The sequence below is a fragment of the Argopecten irradians genome, unplaced genomic scaffold, assembly GCF_041381155.1.
Source record: "Argopecten irradians isolate NY unplaced genomic scaffold, Ai_NY scaffold_0323, whole genome shotgun sequence".
Classification (NCBI taxonomy): Eukaryota; Metazoa; Mollusca; class Bivalvia; order Pectinida; family Pectinidae; genus Argopecten; species Argopecten irradians.
In genome coordinates this window covers 1-9418 of record NW_027187790.1, presented here as the reverse complement: position 1 = coordinate 9418, position 9418 = coordinate 1, and the positions used below count along the sequence as shown (strand labels likewise).

At 31.8% G+C, this 9418-nt stretch overlaps 1 long non-coding RNA gene across 1 annotated transcript; it reads right to left on the bottom strand.

The window, feature by feature from the left end:
* Positions 1–2044: 2044 nt before the first annotated feature.
* On the bottom strand, positions 2045–5115 carry LOC138312448 (uncharacterized). Its single transcript, XR_011206949.1, has 2 exons — positions 4155–5115; positions 2045–3034 (listed from the first exon to the last, which is right to left on the bottom strand). It is a non-coding gene; the product is annotated as an uncharacterized lncRNA (long non-coding RNA).
* Between the last annotated feature and the right edge of the window lie 4303 nt (positions 5116–9418).

Here is a 9418-nt window from a genome sequence, read left to right as displayed (position 1 = left end):
CACTAATTTAAATGCGATTGACCTCTCATTTGCATGCGATTTATCTCTTTTCCTCTTTCTAGAACAAATATGCTGCCATAGTGCAGTTTAATTGAAATAAACAACTTCTGTGGTATTTCATTAAATAGAATAGTTTCAAACATGTCTACAAAAACTATAGCAGCATGAACGTCTATAATTGAAAAATAGTGAGGAGAATTTGCATCAGTGGTAGCGATCGGTGGCCTTAATTCTCGCCAGTCATTTGCATATATTTATGTAAACATCCGGTTTGGTAACACTAAATAAAAGAAATGTCAGGATTTTGGTATGTAAGTATCTAATTGTACTTTGATGTATACATTCATAATCTATTATATAATGACAATTTTTTTTAATTCATCGTGACGTAATAAAGTTACAAAAGTTGTTTGTTTTTACATGTATTATATTGATAGTCATTTTGGAGAACAGGTACGTTCGTATTGTGATCATGTCATTACGATGGCCCACTGAAAATAACCAAGTTTCACTCAAACAGACGCTTGTTAACAAAGCGTTTGGGTGATCTATGCAGAAGCTAACAAAACACGATAAATTCTGAGTTTCGCTGGCTCCTTATCATTTCGCACGGATTGTCAACTAACGCATCCTTTCATTAACGAGGGAATATTTAATACATTGGTACAGATACAATGAAATATCGTGACACTCAGCAATAGTGTAAACGGCCGAATGTAAACAAAGACGTCATCACGCAAAGCGGACCTGTGATGTAAACTTGCAAGTAAAGAGATATTTTCCATTTATATTATCAAGCGTAATAAATGCATTCTCATATCTGAATCAAAGTACTGTAAGTACTAAACTGAAAAAGCATTGATGTAACAAAATTTTAGTTCAAAGAAGGCAAATATGTCATTAGTAACATTTTAGGGTGTGTATTTTTCTTGCAAGTCCCATGTCATTATCAAGTTGGGTTATTTATCTTCCAAGTATTCATTTAATTAATTTTGGATAAATTGTTGAGATTGCAGACAACCATTCCTCCTCATATCAAAAGATGAATCTAAAAATTATGAGAAGATTTTAAGAAAATGCTAGAAAATTTCTTTTAGATTTGAACTTTGAACCTATCTTGAATTCAACAGTTTCAACAAATATTTACAATCAGTGTCATGTGACCTTTTCTCTAATGTTTGAATATAATTGTCTGAATAACAAAATAAAGAAAAAAAATTGTAGTTATGATTATTTGATAATTGATCTTGAGGACAAGGTCATGGAGACCTACAGCTAATAACAATCTGCAGTAAAATGACAACAAGGGAAACATTAAGACTCCATTAAGAAGAAAGTATAATCTGACACATGGATATCCCTTGATGGCATTTTTACAAAAGTTCATGGCTTATGCTGCAAATGTTGTTTACAGACCTCATTTATAAAGAACTATGTGCAATGCATATAATATACAAGTATTTTTTTTCCGATGAACTATGTGGTACAGATCTATTACAGGAGGAAAGGGCAAAAGGCAATTAATTAGATAATTTTCAAGAGAAGAAATGAAATGACAAAAACTAAGGGTCAAATGTTCATTTAAAGAATTGGTTACTGCATCAAAATCAAAACTGAATTGATTTGAATTATGTTTATTCAAAAATACTTTAATACAAACATGAAATAACATCACAATACATTATTTTTTCTACTTCTCTTCTGTGATACACACAATGTATTCAGGCATATTAGTAAGTACACACAATGTATTCAGGCATATTAGTAAGTAAAGAGCAGTTCTTGATACTTTGCTGCAATATTGAAGAAAAGTCATATCAAAGTCAGATTCAGTATGATACTGTCTCTATATAATGCATAAAATGGACACTGAGAATTCTTAACAGCATATTAAAACAACCATTCTCAAAATCAGTGTGTTATTTGTATACATTGACATGTACATTGGACCCTCGATAATCTGGACACCTTCGTTCCCAGCCTAAACCGCCCAGATTACAAATTTTCCGGACTGCCGATCGGTTTTTTATGTTTATGTACTAAAATGAATACTTTTTTTGTTATGTTTTAAAGGTTTTTTTCCCATTTAATTATGTTAAGAATATGAAATTAACGTACATGTAATCACACATTATTGGCAACTTGTTGTTAATGTCACATTACTTACAACTGTTTATACATGTATTGGTAACAAGATCAGAAACAGTTGTAAAAACATTTGATAGAGGCATCAACTAATGGGAACAACCAATGGGCTATGTCACCAGAAGCATTAAAATTTGTGTCATTTTGGTGAACACACTGCACAAAGTCAACAAGTAAAACTGTTTAATATGTTTCTGTTTTAGCAAATAAATGAATGTCATTCCATATACAATGTACTTATATGGCCGTGTCACAGATGTGAATCATTGAAATATACATTGTAGCAATGATAATTCAGGCGTGATGATAGGTAAATAAATTATCAGTTTATATTATAAATGTAGGATATTTCTATATATATACAAATACAAAGTTACTCGACACTCGCTAATTGTCATCACTTGATGTTTTGCAACATTACAGTCAATGGGACAGAATTGTAGTTCTGATAATGACCGTCTGTCAGAACATATATAGTGTGTTTCATTCAAGCCAAGAAAACTCTTTTTGTTTGTATGAATTTTACAACAAAACAGAAAGACTAACATGTGAATCAGTCTGTAAAGTTAAAAGTTTAAACACCTTCTATCTCTCCACAGATTGATAACAATCGGCAGTATGTCAAATGGTGACAACTCTTTGCAAAAGTTGCAAATATACTGGATTTACTTTTTTGTATTTTTGTGTTTTAATTGGCATTACGAAACAATGCAAATGAGAAGCACCAATCCATATGCTTGTTGTCCAGAGCTACATGTATGTTGTCGCAGCTAGTTTAATATATGCCTGGTAGTCATCCTTAGAATCATTTCACTGCTTCCAAAGTAATCCTGATAATCTCCAGTCTTCAACAATTATGAATCTGCTTCAGATGACTAGCCAATGAGTCCTGTAATTATAAAATTTAACATATATATCAATATTCTTAATTTGTTATAAAAAAGTTACAGAAATCATCTAACAATGACAAAAGGAAGAAATTGGACTCATGTATACAAGTACTTTGAGTTAAAGATGCTCCACCGCCGACAGAGTATAAATGATATTCATCATTTGAACAATAATTAGTTAACCTTAATCGTGTATTCATAAGTCTTATTAACACAAAAAATAATATAAAATAATTAATTTTTCCTTTGGGTCAAGCGCACTCAGTACTTCATTCCATAAATTGGAAAATTGTGAAATTGGAGCTCAAACTTTTCAACGGCGGTAATGGTGTAAAGTAAGTAACTTTTGTAACTGAAGAAAAATACTAAATTGTCTGCTCCCGTTTTTGATTGTGAAAAAATACCATTTGTCAGCGGTGAAGCATCTTTAATATATTAGCATCATAATTAATTTGTCTCCTATACCTGATACACATTGATAAAATACAATGTTTTTTACTGTTAGCAAAACTTACTTTAAACCAAATTCTGTAATATTGAGCAAGTGTAAATTTACCATGTATGATATATTACAGTGCACAGGTTATTGTTTATTTTGGTAAGTGTTATTATAAATTCTCTGAATCCATGAAGTTATATATGTAGTGACTGTTTAATCGATGTTTTAAGTTCATACCGCCAATTTCGAAATCCCAGATATCAATTGTCTTAAATAAATCTAGCATTACAATTCTTCTATTTATCTAAAGAAATTCTGTATTCACATGTGTATTACACACACATGCTTTGTGATGTTTATATACATATTGACAATCTGGTAAATTGTTTCTATGCATTAATATTAAATTTGATGTCATCGCATTAGAAAATAATACCAAAAATGAATCTTGTCAACTGCTAATTATATAACAACAAACTACTTCAAATTTAAAGTGATATTCAATTTTGTTGCGTTGTAATAAAATAAAACGTCGATCATATGGATGTTAGCAGGAATTCACACATACTCCTGATGTTGTAAGTTCAACTTCATGTGCCGATGTCTGTCAAATAGTTCATATAATAATATACCGACCCATAGGCATGATAGGCAAAGAAGCAAAACGAAATGAAACTTACGATTTTCACTGCTTCTGTCTCCAAATACAAAAAGAATTCCGTAGTTTACTAGCAAGGTGGCTTGCAACATGCAGTGTTCAAATATTCTTCGGTGTTTTTCAGATATGAGAATGCATTTATTACGCTCGATAATTAAATGGAAAATATCTCTTGACTTGCAAGTTTACATCACAGGTCCGCTTTGCGTGATGACGTCTTTGTTTACATTCGGCCGTTTACACTATTGCTGAGTGTCACGATATTTCATTGTATCTGTATCCGTGTATTAAATATTCCCTCGTTAATGAAAGGATGCGTTAGTTGACAATCCGTGCGAAATGATAAGGAACCAGCGTAACTCAGAATTTATCGTGTTTGTTAGCTTCTGCATAGATCACCCAGACGCTTGATGCGTACGTAGTTAACAAGCGTCTGTTTGAGTGAGACTTGGTTAAATTCAGTGGGCTATCGTAATGACATGATCACAATACGAACGTACCTGTTCTCCAAAATGACTATCAATATAATACATGTAAAAACAAACAACTTTTGTATCTTTCTTACGTCGGGATGAATAAAAAAATTGTCATTATATAATAGATTATGAATGTATACATCAAACTACAATTAGATACTTACATACCAAAATCCTGACAATTCCTTAATTTAGTGTTACCCAAACCGGATGTTTACATAAATATATGCAAATGTTGGCGAGAATTAGGCCACCGATCGCTACCACTGATGCAAATTATCCTCACTATTTTTCAATTATATACGTTCATACTATAGTTTTTGTAGACATGTTTGAAACTATTCTATTTAATGAAATACCATAGAAGTTGTTTAACTGCACTATGGCAGCATATTTGTTCTAGAAAGAGGAAAAGAGAAAAAATCGCATGCAAATGAGAGGTCAATCGCATTTAAATTAGTGGGTCATCCGGGCCGTAGCAATACTGGAAAAGCAAGCTTTTTCAGTAAAAAACACCGAAGAATATTTGAACACTGCATGTTGCAAGCCACCTTGCTAATAAACTACGGAATTCTTTTCGTATTTGGAGACAGAAGCAGTGAAAATCGTAAGTTTCATTTCGTTTTGCTTCTTTGCCTATGATGCCTATGGGTCGGTATATTATTATATGAACTATTTGACAGACATCGGCACATGAAGTGAACTTACAACATCATGAGTATGTGTGAAATTCCCCTTGCTTATCACCCATATAATCGAAGTAGAAATTTATTACAACGCAAATCTAAACGTAAAATTGAAAAACACTTTAAATTTTGAAGTAGTTATTTGTTGTTATAAATAGCATTTGACAGATGGATTCAATCTTGGTATTATTATATCTTACTGCGAAGACAGCAAATTTTAATATTAAAGCATAGATCCAATTTACCCTATTGTACAATATGTTCTATAATCACAACACAAAGCACGTGTTTAATTGAAGTCCAAACAATGCAAGATATAGAACCATACACAATACGTACATATGTGTTTAATACACATGGTGAATACCGAATATCGTTTAGATATAATAGAAGAATTTTAATGCTAGTATTTATTTAAACGACCAATTAATAACTAGGGATTTCGAAATTTGCTGTATGAACTATTAAATCATCGATTAAAACATTCACTACATAAAGAACTTCATGGATATTAGAGAGATTTATTAATAAAACACTTACCAAAATAAACAATAACCTGTGCACTGTAATATATCATACATGGTAAATTTACACTTGCTCAATATTACAGTACTTGGTTTATAGTAAGTTTTGCTAACAGTAAAAAACATTGTATTTATCAATGTGTATCAGGTATAGGAGACAAATTAATAATGATGCTAATATATTTAAAGATGCTCCACCGCTGACAAATGGTATTTTTTCACTATCAAAAACGGCAGCAGACAATGTATATTTTTTTCTTCAGTTACAAAAGATTACTTACTTTACACCATTGCCGCCGTTGAAAAGATTGAGCTTCTAATTTCACACTTCAAGTTAAAAATATAGAAAATCAAAGTACTGAAAGTACTAAATGGCTCGGTCTCGAGGATAGGAGGAATATATTTCTAAGGTCAATACTACTGGTAGTTTTTGTACAATAAGAAAGAAATTTGGCTGATGTACCTTCCAGTTTGGACTTTTGAGGATTCCTTGGGACACAAATGGTGTAAAATAAGAGACACATACTAAAATATTGGAAGCCCATTCTAAATATTTCCTATGATGAGTTATATGTCAAAATGATTTTATAACACCTTTAGCATTTTCCTTGTTCATTTGATGTTAATGAAAATATCCATTCTTAATTGACTATTGTCATCAAGTTCCTGGGACCACAGTGTCAGTTAACAAGTATTGTTTTGCAGCATTGAAAGGACAAGAGGCAAACTTTATCTATGTCAAAATGTCTTAAGTATAGAATTATGTCTGTCCTCTAGAAGACTTATCAATATCACCATGTGATTTTTTTAATAAATTGGTCAATTGGTCTACTTTTAACAAGTTTTGTAATTATTCTTTTGTAAAACAGCAAGTTGATTGATATACATTGTATCCAAACTTCAATTCAAACCGAATAACCTGTTAGCTCACCATAGACCATGAAATTTTTTGTACACTTTCTTAACTTCAGGATTGTTTTACAAAAATACAAATGAATTTTTCTACATTTTTTATTTTCAAAACCCCATACCTCTGATGAGTATAATAAAACTGTCATTACAAGTTAATTAAAATATTTTCAGTTTAAGATGAACAGGAAGAGATACATTCCTTTATTTCTTATAAATAGCAAACACCGATTTAATTGTTTGTTCAGCAGGTTTTTTCCCTGTCTTTAAAAACGCTACCATTAACATTATTTTTTGTACCTAGATATGTAAACAATTCTTATAAATCTGATTCTGTATTCCATAACATCAACTGGTGTTGTTGTACCGATTTACGTCTTGAGAATGTCACAATTTTTATATTTCTGATATTAAGTTCTAATTTCCATGTTATGCAATATTGTTAAAATTCATGTAACATTTGTTGTAGACCATCAGATATTTCTGATATCATAACAGTGTTATTGGCAAATAATATGATAAAAAGTTTGGGATATATTCCGATATCATATACCGTAAAAACTGGTATAATTTGCGCAGGTACTTTTTAGGGCTGAAAATGCTTAAAAAATCTACTATCAGAATATTTAGCGCATCAAAAAAATGGGGGAAAACAATGTCCAGAGAGTCCCAAAACCGATGTATGAAGGCGACAATTTCAATGCAAAATATTCCCGATAAATGCTTGACAACTTGCACAAAAAAATGTTGTATTTAGAAGAAATAACATATAAAAACTGCATTGTGTTTGTTTTTCTTTTATTGGCCACCGTAACCTGAAACTGAAATATCTAGCAGATGTCCAAAACATCGGCGGTCTGGTCCGCCGTACTCGGTGCACATGTCAATGTTTTAAGATATTACACATGAATAGTAATCAGGAATATTTGAAAAGAGTAGAATCTATTTACTTAAATTGTCACAATAAGTAATTAGTGTGTTTGAGATCACTAACAATCAACAGCAATCAGCTAGCGGATACGTAGTTTAGCTTGCAACAATCACAGTGTGCACAATTTGTCAAGATTTGTAAGACAAAATATTTTTTTCCACCAGGTAAGATTCTAAGTCATAAAGATAGATTGAAAAAAGGAAGGGAGATAAAATAACCAGATAAATATTTGTAGCGGGATCAGACTGGGTTGATTATCGGTGATCAGGTAGCTCAGTCGGAAGAGCTACATTTTCTTCTCTCCTGTTACAGAATTGGCACCCAACTAAATAACCAACGGCTGTGGTGTTTGAAAGGGTCTCGTATGTATTCAAAAAAGGATGGAGGAGTGTAGCGGGACTGGACTTGGTCGATTATCGATGACCAGGTAGTTCAGTCGGTAGAGCACTAAGCTAGTGTTCGGAGAGTCCCGGGATCGAATCCCGGTCTTGCCGCTACATTTTCTCCTCTCCTGTTACATATGGTTACCATACTGTGCATGTAGATATTCAAGGTAAATCAACAATGTTCGCTGATCTTGCAGAATTGCCTTACAGTGATATAATGAATGTAGTAAATGTATGTCTCATTGGTGTGATTGATTTAAAGGCAGTTCATGTGGTGACCGAAAAAAAGGTAAAATCAATACTTTCAGAGTGATCAGGGAACATTGATAGTCAAGGCGGGGAAAACATAAGACGACCTGTGTTATACAAATTAATGTTTAATTGATTTTCATTAACTTGTCTCGAAGGTGATGATTAGTGTGTTATGAACGATAAGTTTACTATGTTTTTTGACAAAAAATATAAACACCTAATGTCATATTGTGTTTTAAATTTAAATAATCTTTTATTTATTCATTTCATTTCAAGCATGTACATGTCATAGAATATAAACAAATATCAGGTATATGCTTAAATCATATTACAGTTTAATTCACAATAAGGAATTTGAAGATGATGATAGTAATTATTTTCGGATTGAAAATGATTACAATATTAAGCTTCCTCAGTTGAAAATTACTTCTTTTTGTTCACACAATTCTTCTCCTAGACTGTTTCCAGTTGAAATGATACATGCATGCTGACATTCTGTAAAACATAAGGAAACAATAAATGTATTAACAGAGTAATTACTGAAAAGGCTAATATCATATAATTAAACATTTTAATCATAAATAGCAATACCAGCATAGAGGAAATATTATAGTTTAATTCCCGCTGTTATTCAGTCCTCCTGTTCTTACATGTAAGAGTTTAGTCCTTCATAAATTGATTGTAATATAGCAGTTGTTAAATAAATATACACACGTATCATATGCATGGGTAACATTGGTAAATCAATAGGTTATACAGAAAATGATGGTGCTGATCATGGAAAGCGTAAAGTCTATTTTGTTGAGTAAAAAGTTAAAAAAAAAACTAACATTGTTCACACCCTAAGATGTAATCGCACTAAAAACAGTGATCGTAAGACTGTGCCAGGTGATAGAGATTAGTTCCGCTCGAGTGATCACACACTGCAAGTGAGAGTCGGGAATATGTTTATGTAAGTTTTAATTGCTAATCTCTGATGATTGTTGGTAAAATATAACTCAGGATATTAACAGTTTTCTCTACATTTTTACAGATTGAAACAGCTTTTTCAGTGCCGTTTTACGGAAGAATCATGAAAAAGAAATCGACATTTTCGTCGATCTAGTAGTTCAAAAAACATCA